Consider the following 14,987-nt stretch of genomic DNA (forward strand, 5'->3'; position numbering starts at 1 on the left):
GCATCTCCAGGCGTTTAAAAACTGCAGAGCTTCCGGGAGCCTCTGGTGGCCCCCGGACACATGGCCTGACTGGGTTGACGCGCCCCCCCCCCCCCCCCCCCCCCGTTCCCATTTTCCTGGATCCGCCCCTGTATGAATAGTATAGAAGTATGAATAATAAATGCTGCCATGTGTCTCCCTTACAGGGTGAACTATTGAGCAGGAGACACAGTAAATTGGTGTTTATTGCTGTGAGCGCACCCAAGTATGCCAATATTTGAATGTTTGATGAAAACAGAAACGATTAACTGCAATAAGACAGTAGATTATTCCAAACAAACATATGAATGAATGAAGTAATGAATGAATAATGTACAACCCCGATTCCAAAAAAGTTGGGACAAAGTACAAATTGCAAATAAAAACGGAATGCAATAATTTACAAATCTCAAAAACTGATATTGTATTCACAATAGAACATAGACAACATATCAAATGTCAAAAGTGAGATATTTTGAAATTTAATGCCAAATATTGGCTCATTTGAAATTTCATGACAGCAACACATCTCAAAAAAGTTGGGACAGGGGCAATAAGAGGCTGGAAAAGTTAAAGGTACAAAAAAGGAACAGCTGGAGGACCAAATTGCAACTCATTAGGTCAATTGGCAAGAGGTCATTAACACGACTGGGTATAAAAAGAGCATCTTGGAGTGGCAGTGGCTCTCAGAAGTAAAGATGGGAAGAGGATCACCAATCCCCCTAATTCTGCGCCGACAAATAGTGGAGCAATATCAGAAAGGAGTTTAAAATTGCAAAGAGTTTGAACATATCATCATCTATAGTGCATAATATCATTAAAAGATTCAGAGAATCTGGAAGAATCTCTGTGCGTAAGGGTCAAGGCTGGAAAACCATACTGGGTGCCCGTGATCTTCGGGCCCTTAGACAGTACTGCATCACATACAGGCATGCTTCTGTATTGGAAATCACAAAATGGGCTCAGGAATATTCCCAGAGAGCATTATCTGTGAACACAATTCACCGTGCCATCCGCCGTTGCCAGCTAAAACTCTATAGTTCAAAGAAGAAGCCGTATCTAAACATGATCCAGAAGCGCAGACGTCTTCTCTGGGCCAAGGCTCATTTAAAATGGACTGTGGCAAAGTGGAAAACTGTTCTGTGGTCAGACGAATCAAAATTTGAAGTTCTTTATGGAAATCAGGGACGCCGTGTCATTCGGACTAAAGAGGAGAAGGACGACCCAAGTTGTTATCAGCGCTCAGTTCAGAAGCCTGCATCTCTGATGGTATGGGGTTGCATTAGTGCATGTGGCATGGGCAGCTTACACATCTGGAAAGACACCATCAATGCTGAAAGGTATATCCAGGTTCTAGAGCAACATATGCTCCCATCCAGACGACGTCTCTTTCAGGGAAGACCTTGCATTTTCCAACATGACAATGCCAAACCACATACTGCATCAATTACAGCATCATGACTGCGTAGAAGAAGGGTCCGGGTACTGAACTGGCCAGCCTGCAGTCCAGATCTTTCACCTATAGATAACATTTGGTGCATCATAAAACGGAAGATACGACAAAAAAGACCTAAGACAGTTGAGCAACTAGAATCCTACTAGAATCCTACAGTCAGTGGTGGCTCCAGAGATTTTCCCTTAGGGTGGCAAAGGAGGGGCATAGGTTCCAGGAGGGGGGCATAGGTTGTCAATGCAGCGGTTTATGCAAATCGTAGAAATCATTTTTGTTTACGCTTAAGAAAGACTCACAATCAAGTCATCTTGTCAAATATGTATTGAGCTATTGTACCATCAAGGAAAACGGATTCAACCATCTAAACCATCTTTTCTGAAAGTATATTCCCAAACAATGAATGGAACTATTCTGCCCTAGCGATGTATCAAAAAATAGACAGATAGCGAACGGTTTAGATTGTGGATCTTTACTGAAGACTTCAAACTTATACAGATGTGTTCATCCTCAATTTCCGTAAAGCTAAAAGAAACAAATAAAGTATATCACTAAACTGAATAGCACACAGGCGAAAATGCGAGCTAGGCTGACCTGCTAGTAATGCTAACAGAACGTCTCTCTCTGGGTGAAGCCATTTCAAAATTCTGGGGGTGGGGTGGGGTGTGAAATAACGTAAATAACGGTAGGTAGAGATGAGATGAGGGCTTAGTATCTCTGTAGATAGATAATTGAATTTCAGAAATGTGTTTTAATAAATAATTATTTTTAAAATAGGGGGGCAACTGGGGTGGCAAGACATATTTTTACAGTGGCAACTGCCACCTTTTGCCACCCCTTAAAACTACGCCTGCCTACAGTTGAGCAACTAGAATTCTTAGACAAGAATGGGTTAACATTCCTATTCTTAAACTTGAGCAACTTGTCTCCTCAGTCCCCAGATGTTTACAGACTGTTGTAAAGAGAAAAGGGGATGTCTCACAGTGGTAAACATGGCCTTGTCCCAACTTTTTTGAGATGTGTTGTTGTCATGAAATTTAAAATCACCTAATTTTTCTCTTTAAATGATACATTTTCTCAGTTTAAACATTTGATATGTCATCTATGTTCTATTCTGAATAAAATATGGAATTTTGAAACTTCCACATCATTGCATTCCGTTTTTATTTACAATTTGTACTTTGTCCCAACTTTTTTGGAATCGGGGTTGTATTTTCTGTGGAGGAATCTCATAGTATTCCACGTCATGTACAATACCATCATGTTTTAGCCTATAAAGAGAGCAAATAAACTGAATGGGAAGCCAGCTGGGATTTGGCCTGATATGAGAATACCATATTTCACTTGACTTACAGGGAAGAAAAGTTAGATGACTGGCTTGGTAGATGGACGAGGAGAGTAACCAACTTCAGCATGTGTATAGCATGTTATGGCTTTCTTGGTGGTGGAAATTGTGGCCTAATATAGACCAGCCAGTCTACTGTCACAAATTCCCCTTTCACAGGCATTTCTTTGACATCTGCATTTTGTTATGAGTCTTATCTCTGTAAGAAACTCTCATTCAAAACCCAGATGCGATTCTATGACAGCAATGTGTTATCTACCCTCCTGTATGGCTGTGAGACTTGGCACATGAAGATCAGTCAAGAAAAGAAACTGGATGCCTTTGACAGCAAGTGTATCCAAAAAATCCTGGGCATCAGATGGAACAAATTCATCACAAACGAGGAAGTCAGATCTTGGACCAACCAACAGCCAGTGTCCACAATCATCTGTAAACAACGACTGAGCTGGCTGGGACATGTTGTGAGACTCCCGCCAACAAGACTTGCCAACCAAGTTCTCTGATGGAATCCCTCGGGACAACATCAGAGGGGATGTCCAAAAATGAACTGGCACCAAACAATTGACAGAGACTTGCAACTAGTTGGTAGAGGATGGAAAGATGCAATAACACTGGCTGCGGACCAAAAGTGCTGGACAAGTGTGACTGCCTCATGCGTCACAAGACGCAGGAGCGTCTAAGTAAGTCTTATCTCCGCCTCTGTCCTGTGATTAGTACGTTTCCTGATTGTACTCACCTATTCTCTGTCCAGCCTTTAATTTACTCATCTATTTCAACCCTACTGTTTCCCTCTTTTGTGGAGGCTTATTTAGTTTACTAATTCTATGCCTTATTTCTGTTTTCTGTTTACTGACTTTTGCTTTTTCACTGGTTTATTATTATTATGGATTTTCCCTTCCTGACTTTGCTTGCATGTGCATTGACCCCTGCGAGTATGACAGTTTTCCCAAATAAATGCCACACTGAGTTTACATACTTGTGTCCTGCCTCTCACTACTTCACTTTATATCTACCCTCACCTTCATCAAACTGGCTACTGTGGAAGGTAAAAATGATTTTTTTTTTCAAAAAACCTGTTATGATTGCAACTGCCTGCTTGTTGATTCTATGCCCTCATAAGACAACTTTCAAAACATAATCACTAATTACATTGTGAGGGAATGCACCAGAAAAAAAAAAAAATCCAATTAATAAATACCAGTGATAGCAATTTCCTTAATGGTTTTGTGTACGTGTTTGTCACAAATATTGGACAGATAAATTTATACTTTTTTTTTTTACATTGTTAACATTTTAAAAACTTTTTAAAGCTTACTAGTACTTGATCACAACTCTTTTTATGGCTTTACACATCATGTGGGTTTGTTCCCCCATTACATGCAAATAGAAGTTCAAAGGTACAACCCAAATCAGAAAAAGTTGGGATGGTCTGTTGAAATTGAAACTAAAACTGAACCCAATTATTTGTAAGTAATCTTTGACCTGTATTGAACTCAAAACAATAAATAAGCACATTTGATGTTGTATCTCATGAATTTTATTTTATAAGATGCCTCAGAGCCTAGAGAAGTTGATGGCGCTTCTGGACACAGTTAACATAAAACATGCTTTTTGCACAGTAAAAGTTTTAACTGGCATTTGTCGATGTAACTCCATATTTTAGTGCTTGACAAAAGTTTGTCAAAGTAATCCCAAGCCCATGTGGTTATATCGGCTATAGATGAATGACAGTTCTTGATGCAGTGCCATCTGAGGGATTGGAGATCACAGGTGTTCAACTTAGGCTTGCGCCCTTGCCCTTTACGCACTGAAATTCCTTCAGATTCCATGAATCGTTTCATGATATGCAGCATAGAGGGTGAAATATCCAAATTCCTTTGTATCTGTCTTTGAGGAATATCGTTTTTAAACACTGCAATAATTTTCTCATGCATTTGTTGACAAACTGGAGATCCTCAGCCCAGCTTTGCTCCTCAAAGACTATGGTAGGCCTTTCCTGGATACTGATTTTGTACCAAATCATGATTACAATCACCTGTTGACATCACCTGTTTCAAATCACATCATTATTTAAATGTTTTACCTCATTTACTAGCCCTAAATTGCCCCCGTCCCAACTGTTTTTGGAATGTGTTACAGGCCCATAATGCAGGAATGGATGCATATTAACAAATGAAACAAAGTTGACCAGACAAAACATGAAATATCTTGGGTTCATACTGTCTTCAATGACATACAAGTCAAAGTAAATTTAGAAATCACTGCTTTTTTTTTCATTTTCAATACTGTTCCAACTTTTTCTGATTTGGGGTTGTATAATGGAAAGAGAGGCATAAAATATAATATGTTTCAAGAGGTGAACAAATCTGACAGAATTAATTAAGTTGACTAGGATCATAAATATTATATACACAGTCCATAACTCAGTTACTCTTAACTACACTTTAAATCCCTATTCTTCAAAGATCTGCCAGAGGAAGTAATTTATAAACATGGTAATTTATGCAGGGCGTACATATAATTTTAATTTTGTCTCATCATATAATACTTACTGAAATATACTGATCAACATTATAATGCCCCTCAACTGACAGACAAGCTGATGGATTTTTGTACCATGTCATCTTCGGAAAACAAATGATAACAGAAGAAAACTGAAAAAAAAAATAACAAGCTGATGTTATAACAGGAAATATTAGGTTATATTAAAATGTTGATTCCCATCATTTATACTCCGACACACCAAAATCTCTATCAGTTCTGAGATCAACTACAGATCAGAGCAACATGACATCAGCTTGAAGTACTTTTGGCAGACATGCCACTTCTGAGGGGAAAACAAAGCAGTAAAATTGACTGGTGGCAAATAAGAGACAGAGGTTGACACCATGCCTAAAAGTTGTGTTGTATCCTGCACCTTCAACAGTGAAACACACCGAGACATTAATTTCTCCTTGCTATCCAGTAAGGAAAGAGAGGGCAAAAGACGGATTTTATGGCAGTAGTAGGGACTGTCCACCTACTTAAACTAGGAAAGAGATGGAGAAATATCACTGTCTCCAATCCAGTCTAGCCTAGCAGGTGATAAACTGGATCTGCACATTAACAGCATTCATTTTTTCGTTTCAGGCAGGCACCACCCGAACTGATGATCACATCATCAACTTTTCTTTGGCTAATCAGATACAAGGTATGCTACCACTCTTGCTGGAGCAGTTGAGGGTTAGGTGCCTTGCTTAAGCCCACTTCAGCCAGTCCTGCTGGTTCAGGGCAGGGCCGCTGACAGCTTTGGCTGGGCCCGGGACAAAATGCTCTGAATGGGCCCCCCCCGGGTCAACCCACACACACCCACCTCTCTTATCCCAGTCTCTACTCACGCGATTGGGGTGCTCTTGAAGGAGCAGCGATGGACGGGGGATTTCGGGCAGGGCTGGGGGCGAACATAGTATACTGTGCGTGCGTACTGTCCAGTGTGAAAAGCAGAGAAGAACACACCGCTCGAGAAACGGCGGGATATGATTGCGGGCTAATGTGAATATTCTTAGCTTCAATCAGATATATGAAACACAATGTTATTAAGCCGTTGTGGTTATGAAATGATTCAATGCCCTGTGCGTTTGATATGGTGTTCAGTGTGACTTGCTCTCCCCTCATTTGTAACATGAATTGTGTGCCGCGCGTGCCTTGGTTGGGGTTACTTTACGGGGATGGCAAAAGTTGGCTGTGTCTTACCTGGCTCAGCTGCCCCACTGCCTTTGCTAGTACCAGCTGCATCATCCGAATATTTTTTAAAATATTTATGCAGTGAGCCCCTGAGTCTTCCTCTCTTTTTCTCTTTTCTTTTCTTTTCTGTGCTCCTGACTTGTGCATGTTGGCAAATGGCACGCACGCTGATTGTCGAAGCGCTATGATCGAACAATGTCGTTTTTTTCCCCTTAAAGGTGGAGTACGAGATTTTGGAATAACGGTTCCCGCAAGCCATATTTTGAAAAGAAACACGCCCGCCCTCGCCATGCTCCCCCCCCCCCCCCCCGCGTCTCCACCCCCCTCCCCCTTATAAAGCCTGAGAAATTCCGGCTTTATAATGGGTGTCTATTACATTACACACCAGTGGAGCTCGTTAAGTTAGAGTGTAGAGAGCTTGGAAAAATAGCTCAAACTTTCTCATTTAAACTGTGTTTTCAGCCCCAATTTTCACTCCACACACATAATTTTCTCAAAAGTAGTAGCCACACTTGTCCTGATTCACACAATGTGTCTACCTACACAATAGGATTTACAGTTTTTGAATGAGAAGCCTGAAAGTAAGGAGAGGACAGGCGCGCAGCCCCATAGACTGCCATTATAAACTTGGCAGAAAAGTCACTCATTTTTAACTCGCTCTAGTGACCTCATTTTTTACACTACAGACAAAAAAACTACATCAGTGTGTTCAGGAGAGCCTTGTGGCGCTCACTGTGAAAGAATTTTGTGAATATCTCCTTCCGTTTTCGTGTAAATCCCCGTTGTTTGGAGGGAGCGCACTGAGAAAATCCTCTGACACTGTGCTCGCAGCGCGTGGGTTGGGGGAGGGGCTGCTCGCTCTCTATCACACACACACAGAAGGGACGGGCTGAAAGAGTCAGACCAAACCATTTTTGCATTAGGGGTGGTAGGGGGTTCTTGACGCCTTTTTCAAAGACAATAAAGGCAAAAGATCTAGAAATCATTTATTGAATGCAAATATAGCACATTTCTCCCCCAAATCAACACATTTTGAAATGAAATAAAATAATCGCAACTTCATGAGAGCCCAGTTCTGGCCCCCCCCCATTCCTGGGCCCGGGACAACATACCCGTTTGTCCCCCCCTGTCGGCGGGCCTGGTTCAGGGAATCAAAACAACAACCTTTTGGTCCCAAAGCTGTTTCTGTAACCATTAGGTTATGGCTTCTGAACAACATTAAAGTAAAAAAAAACAAATGGACAGACTAAGATGGCAACTACATATAACTATCTCTAGACAGGAAAAAAGTCATAGGTAACAGAAATTGACATTACCTGGTGATTCAGTGAAGTCGTTGTAAATGTCAGGATGTGACACCTATCCCATAGAGTGGGATCATTAATCTGTTGTGATGTTCAGCTAAAATGAATCTGACCACCAATTTTGTGAAGTTTATCTCAATACTGACACCTGTCATCAGCCTCCAAAGTGTGTCTGTGTATATATATATATATATATATATATATATATATATATATATATATATATATATACACACACACACACACACACACACACACAGTGGTATGCAAAAGTTTGGGCACCCCTGGTCAAAATTGCTGTTACTGTAAACAGTTAAGCAAGTTAAAGATGAAATGATCTCCAAAAGGCATAAAGTTAAAGATGACTCATTCCCTTTATATTTTCAGCAAAAACATTTTTTTTTATTTTCATCTTTTACATTTTCAAAATGACAAAAAAGGAAAAGGGCCTGAAGCAAAAGTTTGGGCACCCTGCATGGTTACTACCTAGTAACACCCCATTTGGCAAGTATCACAGCTTATAAACACTTTTTGTAGCCAGCTAATAATCTTTCAGTTCTTACCTGGGGGATTTTCACACATTCATCCTTGCAAAAGGCTTCCAGTTCTACAAGTTTCTTGGGCTGTCTTGCATGGACTGCTCTTTTGAGATCTATCCACAGATTTCAATTATGTTTAGGTCAGGGGAGTGTGAGGACCAGGGCAAAACCTTCAACTTGTGCCTCTTGAGGTATTCCATTGTAGATTTTGAGGTGTGTTTTGGATCATCGTCTTATTGTAGGACCCATCCTCTTTTTAACTTCAACTTTTTTTTTTACAGATGGTTGATGTTTGCTTCCAGAGTTTGCTGGCATTTATTCAAATCCATGCTTCCATCAACCAATGAAATGTGTCCTGTGCCACTGGCTGCAACACAACCCCAAAGCATGATCGATCCACACCCATGCTTCAGAGTTGGAGAGGTGTTCTTTTCCTGGAATTTGGCACCCTTTTTTCTCCAAACATACCTTTGCACATTGTGGCCAAAAAGTTCTATTTTGATTTCATCAGTCCACAGGACTTATTTAGATGTTCATTTGCAAACTTCAGATGCTGAATTTTGTGGCTAGGATGCAGGAAAGGTTTTCTTCTGATGACTCTTCCATGAAGGTCATAGTTGTTCAGGTGTCGCTGCATAGTAGAACAGTGCACCACCACTCCAGGGTCTGCTAAATCTTTCTGAAGGTCTTTTGCAGTCAAACAGGGGTTTTTATTTGCCTTTCTAGCAATCCAACGAGCAGTACTTTCAGAAAGTTTTCATCATCTTCCAGACCTCACCTTGATCTCCACTGTTTCTGTTAACTGCCATTTCTTGATAACATTACAATCTGAGGAAACAGCGACCTGAAAACACTTTGCTATGTTCTTGTAGCCTTCTCCTGCTTTGTGAGCATCAATTATTTTATTTTTCAGAATGCGAGGGAGTTGCTTAGAGGAGCCCATGGCTGTTGATTTTAGGGACAAGTTTGAGGAGTCAGAGAATTTATACAGCTTTGAAATCTGCATCATCTGACCTTTCCTAATGAAGAATTTGAACAAGCCACAGCTCAATAAGCTAATTAAGGTCTGGAACCTTGGTAAAAGTTACCTGAGAACTCAAATGTATTGGGGTGCCCAAACTTTTGCATGGTGTTCCTTTTCTTTTTTCACTCTCCAATTGTACAAAACAAAAATAATACACAAATCTTGCAGAAAACGCTGAAAGAAATGTGTCGTCTTTACCTTTATGCCTTATGGTGATCAGTTCATCTTCTGCTCACTTAACTATTCACAGTAACAGACATTTTCAGTAAGGGTGCCCAAACTTTTGCATGCCACTATATATATATATAGTATTTATGTATGTATGTATCTACACACACACACACACATATATATATATATGGATGGTGTAGTGGTTAGCGCTGTCACCTCACAGCAAGAAGGTCCGGGTTCGAGCCCCGTGGCCGGCGAGGGCCTTTCTGTGTGGAGTTTGCATGTTCTCCCCGTGTCCGCGTGGGTTTCCTCCGGGTGCTCCAGTTTCCCCCACAGTCCAAAGACATGCAGGTTAGGTTAACTGGTGACTCTAAATTGACCGTAGGTGTGAATGGTTGTCTGTGTCTATGTGTCGGCCCTGTGATGACCTGGCGACTTGTCCAGGGTGTACCCCGCCTTTCGCCCGTAGTCAGCTGGGGTAGGCTCCAGCTTGCCTGCGACCCTGTAGAACAGGATAAAGCGGCTAGAGATAATGAGATGATATATATATATATATATATATATATATATTTCCATTTTCATTCCATCTGAATTCCAGCATATGGAGGCTATAGTATCACCACATTTACAGCCCACATCCTTTGGTAAATAGTCATCAAAGTTAAAGTGCACAAAATATCAGATTTCCAGATTTCTGTTTATTAAGGTGTGAGCCAGATCCAGTTCTCCAAACCTATTTCATTCTCCTCTTTTTGGGTGTTTCAGTCCTCAGTCAGTCTTTCTTTTGAATAGTTTGGGTGTGTATCATCGTATGTTAGTGAGTGCCTGATTTTGAAATAGTGCTTGTGTGAGTCTTTGAATTTGTGCTTGTTTGTAAGATGGAATGTTTGTTGGGGGGGGCAGTGTGTGTGTGTGTGTGTGTGGGGGGGGGGGGGGGGGGGGTCCTCTAATTATGGTTCAGCATTCATTCACTAATGCAGAGTTGGACACACATGAATGAGTGTGTAGCGGCAGTAGTAGCCAGTTTATGCTGCCAAAGCAAACAGACGGTGACAGAACACTGACCAGCTCATTACATTTACGGGCAATCCTGCTTTTGGCAATTGCTTTTCTCCACAACACATCAGAAAATATAAATACAAAGTAGACCAGAAGTCATGGGACAGTGAGATAGCTTTTGTGGTACATTTCATCTGTAGGCTTTTTTTTTAACTAAATTATAGTCAATTTACTATTCGCCAAACTAAACACACACTAAATCAGAACATTTCAATCATTGTAGTGTGTCCACATTTTCTTGCTTGTGCACTGATGTCTGTGTGTATCCAGTAAATATATGTCTAATATGGGAAAGTACACAGCAAATTCCTCAGTGTTGAATTAACACTTTCAGAGTTAATTTGTGTCCAACTGGACCTATATAAACACAGTAGAGTGTTAAATCAACACTCTGGGTGTTAATTCAACACTGGGGATTTTGCTGTGTACAGTATATGTATTGATTCTGTTTATTTAAGTCTTGTGTACTTCAGCTACTGTAGTGCTCAACAAAGTACGTTCATCCATCTTTCTATGCACACACACTAGTTAAATGTCTTTTATCATATTGCAGCTACCAGCCTGGAATCACTTTACTGCTGTTCTGATAAACTGAGGAAAGACAATGGCAATCCTTTCCACTCGCAGGGCCAGTTGCATCTCTCTTAGATTTCTAGCCACAGTTGGTTATAGTATTATTGGGATTAGAACTCAATCTCCCAATGATTGGGTGAAACCTTAGACAGTTCCGCCACTTAGGAGCTTAATTGCAGCCCTGTACACAAACTCCTCTCATTTTGGAGGACTAAAAGTACTTTGCCTGCTCAGCTGTTATTGACCAGCTGTGTTTTGCTGCATCATTAGTTCATGAGAAGTAACAATGATGCTGTCTGGGCTCCAGTAAAAAGGCATGTTAGAGGAAATGAAATAAAATAGTCTTGAGGGTTTTATAATTGTGTATTGCATTGTATATACAGCATTCGTGCATATTACTCCACCCAAGTTGAAAGTATTTATTTATTTATTTATTTATTTATTTATCCATTCTATCCACAGTCACTGGATATGAGCAATCGCACGCTCTAATTGGCTACTCTACGACTAGGATATCAGCTCATATACCATGAGTAGAGAAAAACACAATGGTGGAGCATGTTGCTGAACCAACCAAGGATGGAATAAAAACTCTACTCGAAAACAAAACCACAAAAATTACAAAAAAAGCAACAAAATATGGAATAAAAGTATTTGATGGTAAGAACATATCTTTTTTTTATTTTTCAAGAATTATTATAATAGTATTTTTCACAAATTGTTCCTGTCATTTAGCCAGTTTGTTTACATTCTAAGCGGAAATGATGTTGTCGGATGTTTTGTGTAAAGATTTTATTTATCAAATTTGCAAAAAATAAAAATGCTCTGTTTCTCAAAATCCAGTGAATGTGGATAGAATCAAACAGTTATTCCACTCAATCTTGTCGTACATGGCTTTTGCCAACTCGGTGCTCTGTGCCTCATCAGCTATAAGCTCATGTACGACTTGATTTTGTGGATAACTGTTTTATATACATATATACACACACTAACTGGTCACACTATCTGGCACATTACTGCTTCCTTTAATTTAATTACTGATGAGGAGCTCTTATGGTTGTCACGCTCCCGGGCTCACCTAACACTCAGGACTCCACTTCCCACAATCCCCCTCACACACCTGTCACTACCACGTGCACTCCATCAGCCAACCCAGAGCCACTTCCTAGGAGTGGCTCCCCCGAGTTCTAATTATCATCACCTGTACCTCTTTGTTTACATCTGTATTTATACCCCTCTGTTTGTTTTACTCTTTGCACAGTATTGCCTCCACATTTTCGTGAGCCTACTGAGCATTTCTATTTCTGACTGAATTCCTGTGTATGACCCTTTTTGCCTTTTGGTTTCTTACCGTTTCGCCTAGCCCTTGTGTTTGTTTGCTCATCTCTCTCGGTTCCCGGTTTCTCGAGCCTCGCCTGTTTTCGACTCCCATTTGCCTAGCCCTTGTGTTTATCTTGCCTGTGTTTTTCTGATTCCCGGTTCTTGGACTATTGCCCGTTTCCTGACCATGATTTGTCTAGCGCTCGTTACTGTGTTAGATTTCTCGGTATTGACCTGGCTTTTGCACATTGTCTTCTTTCACTGCGTTCATTAAAGCCTTGAGTTTATTTTTAATCCCCGAGCGTCTGGTTTGTCACAGCCGTGTTATAATGGTTAACGGCTTATGGCACAGAACAAGTCAACACCAGGAATTTTCCTGTTCAGAAAGTTCCAGAGGGGAAACACAGCCTCTGTTTTTGGACATTGGAATGGTAAAAAAGTGTTACTGCAGTCTAATTGCATTAGAGATGACCAAAAAAAAAAAAAAAGCACTTGATGACACTTTCACAGACAGAACAAAACAAATACTACAAAATGTTCTGATTAGATATGTACTTTACAAGTCGTGGTCACTTGTTCATTTTAAAAGCCAAAATTCCTGAAATCAACTCTCCAATGATGTTCCCAGTTAAATTTAAAAATTGGGCCCAATCACAGCTAAAGCGATGGGGTGCAAGGGGGAGATCTAGACCAATCACATACGGTACAGAGTAAACCATCCATAGTGTCTCAGTCAATCATGCATCACAAAAGCCACACACCTGGGACATACTTCAATAGACTTGAGTTTTCTGAAAATGCATGGAAGCAAAGAAAGTATTCTGCATCCAACCGCTATGTTTGGTTATTGATAGACCTGAAATTGATTATATGTGGGGAAAAAAAACCTGAATCACAATGCACAAGCTAAGCAAACCCCTTCTAGTGCACAACATGGGTCAAACATGACCTGTATTCATTTCCGATGTTATTTCATGTATTGCTGAGTATCTCTTTGGTATATCTTTTGAAATCAATTTATTTCATAATTTAATGCTCTAAGTGTTCATTAAACATCTTGTTTTTGATTACCATAAATCATTATTTTAATTTTATTTATTTACTTCATGAGCAAAAATAATTTTTGAATTACTACATCAACTTTACACACTTGGATCGAAAATGACCCATGTCTGCAAGTGTGATAAAAAAAAACACATAACAAATTCGTTAAAATTAACACTGATATTGAATGGTAGTGTAACATTACTGTTCACTACAGTTCAATAGTGAATGTGACTGAACATAAAACTGATGAAATAACATCACATGGTTACAGCACAAATTGCCATCTCAGTGCTTACATGCCTCACAAATGACAACTATATGTTTGTGCTCCTTGCACACAGGCTTGGTACACTGGGAACACCAGCTGCTGACTTTTCTGTCTTTGGTAGCTGGGCAGATCTTGCACCTCTTCCTTTTCACTTGGCCTTCCTGTCTGATGATGTCCTGTGGCTAAGTGGTGGCTGTGTTTGGTCTTTTTATCCCACATCTTTCAATTGCATCAGCAATATGTTTTTGGTGGCATTGAGTGCTCTCCATGCGCCTCTTCATATGTGGCATAACAAGCTCTTTGACCAGATCCTTGATGAATAGCCGTCGTGCACTGGTTACACCACTCATGTAATCAGGGTGTTGTGCATTGAAGATGGTGTAGGCACTGAGGGTGGCAACATCCAACATATTGTACCACAGCACCATGGGTCACCTCCATGTTCTCCACTTACAAGAGCAGGTGCGAACCATCTGATCCATTTCAGAACTTCCTCAATGATGTTGTTACTGATGAACATATCCCAGGCTTCTTTTGGTGAAACAGCTGTTGAACCAAGTGCAGGTCCTGGGCAGCTCCTCAGGATGTTGTAGCTTCTTGTTCTGCCTGAGTCAGGGGATGCACACTCCAGTAAGACCCATTTTTACTCAATCTATTAGACTGGGTCGGAGTTTCCTCTTCAGAGGACTCATCAGATGAGTCTTCTGTGTCATCAAAGGAGTCGTCTTCATCTAGGTGAGATGGATTCACAGACACACCCTCTACTCCATCTTGGCCCTGTGGCACAGTCTAGGTCACCAGCATCAGAGATTTTAGACTCAGAATCGGGACCAAGAATTTCCTCCTCATCTTTTTCAAGCAGCATGTCTGCGATCATTTTAGCTGTAAATCTGGAATGACTAGGACCAGCCATGCTAACACTCTGTACAAGGAAAAGCACAAGACCTGTCCTGTTTCTAGCTAATAATAGCTAGCTAGAATAGAATATGTCAACAGCTAGCAAGCTAATAGTATTGGACATGTTTCCCTAACTTGTGAAGCTCAAGATAACCTCATCTTTAGTTATCTTTCTACAGATCTTTTTAGGAAATAAAGAAAGAATAAGTAAATAAATAAATAAAAATAAAATAATACTTACATGTATCA

The 14,987-nt window shown here is 40.4% G+C and overlaps 1 protein-coding gene across 3 annotated transcripts in view; it reads right to left on the bottom strand.

Moving 5' to 3' along the window:
• gpc5c (glypican 5c) overlaps window positions 1–14,987 on the bottom strand; it is a 220,823-nt gene that overhangs the window by 153,322 nt on the left and 52,514 nt on the right. The gene's annotated exons all lie outside the window — the stretch shown is intronic.

The sequence above is a fragment of the Neoarius graeffei genome, chromosome 23, assembly GCF_027579695.1.
Source record: "Neoarius graeffei isolate fNeoGra1 chromosome 23, fNeoGra1.pri, whole genome shotgun sequence".
Classification (NCBI taxonomy): domain Eukaryota; kingdom Metazoa; phylum Chordata; class Actinopteri; order Siluriformes; family Ariidae; genus Neoarius; species Neoarius graeffei.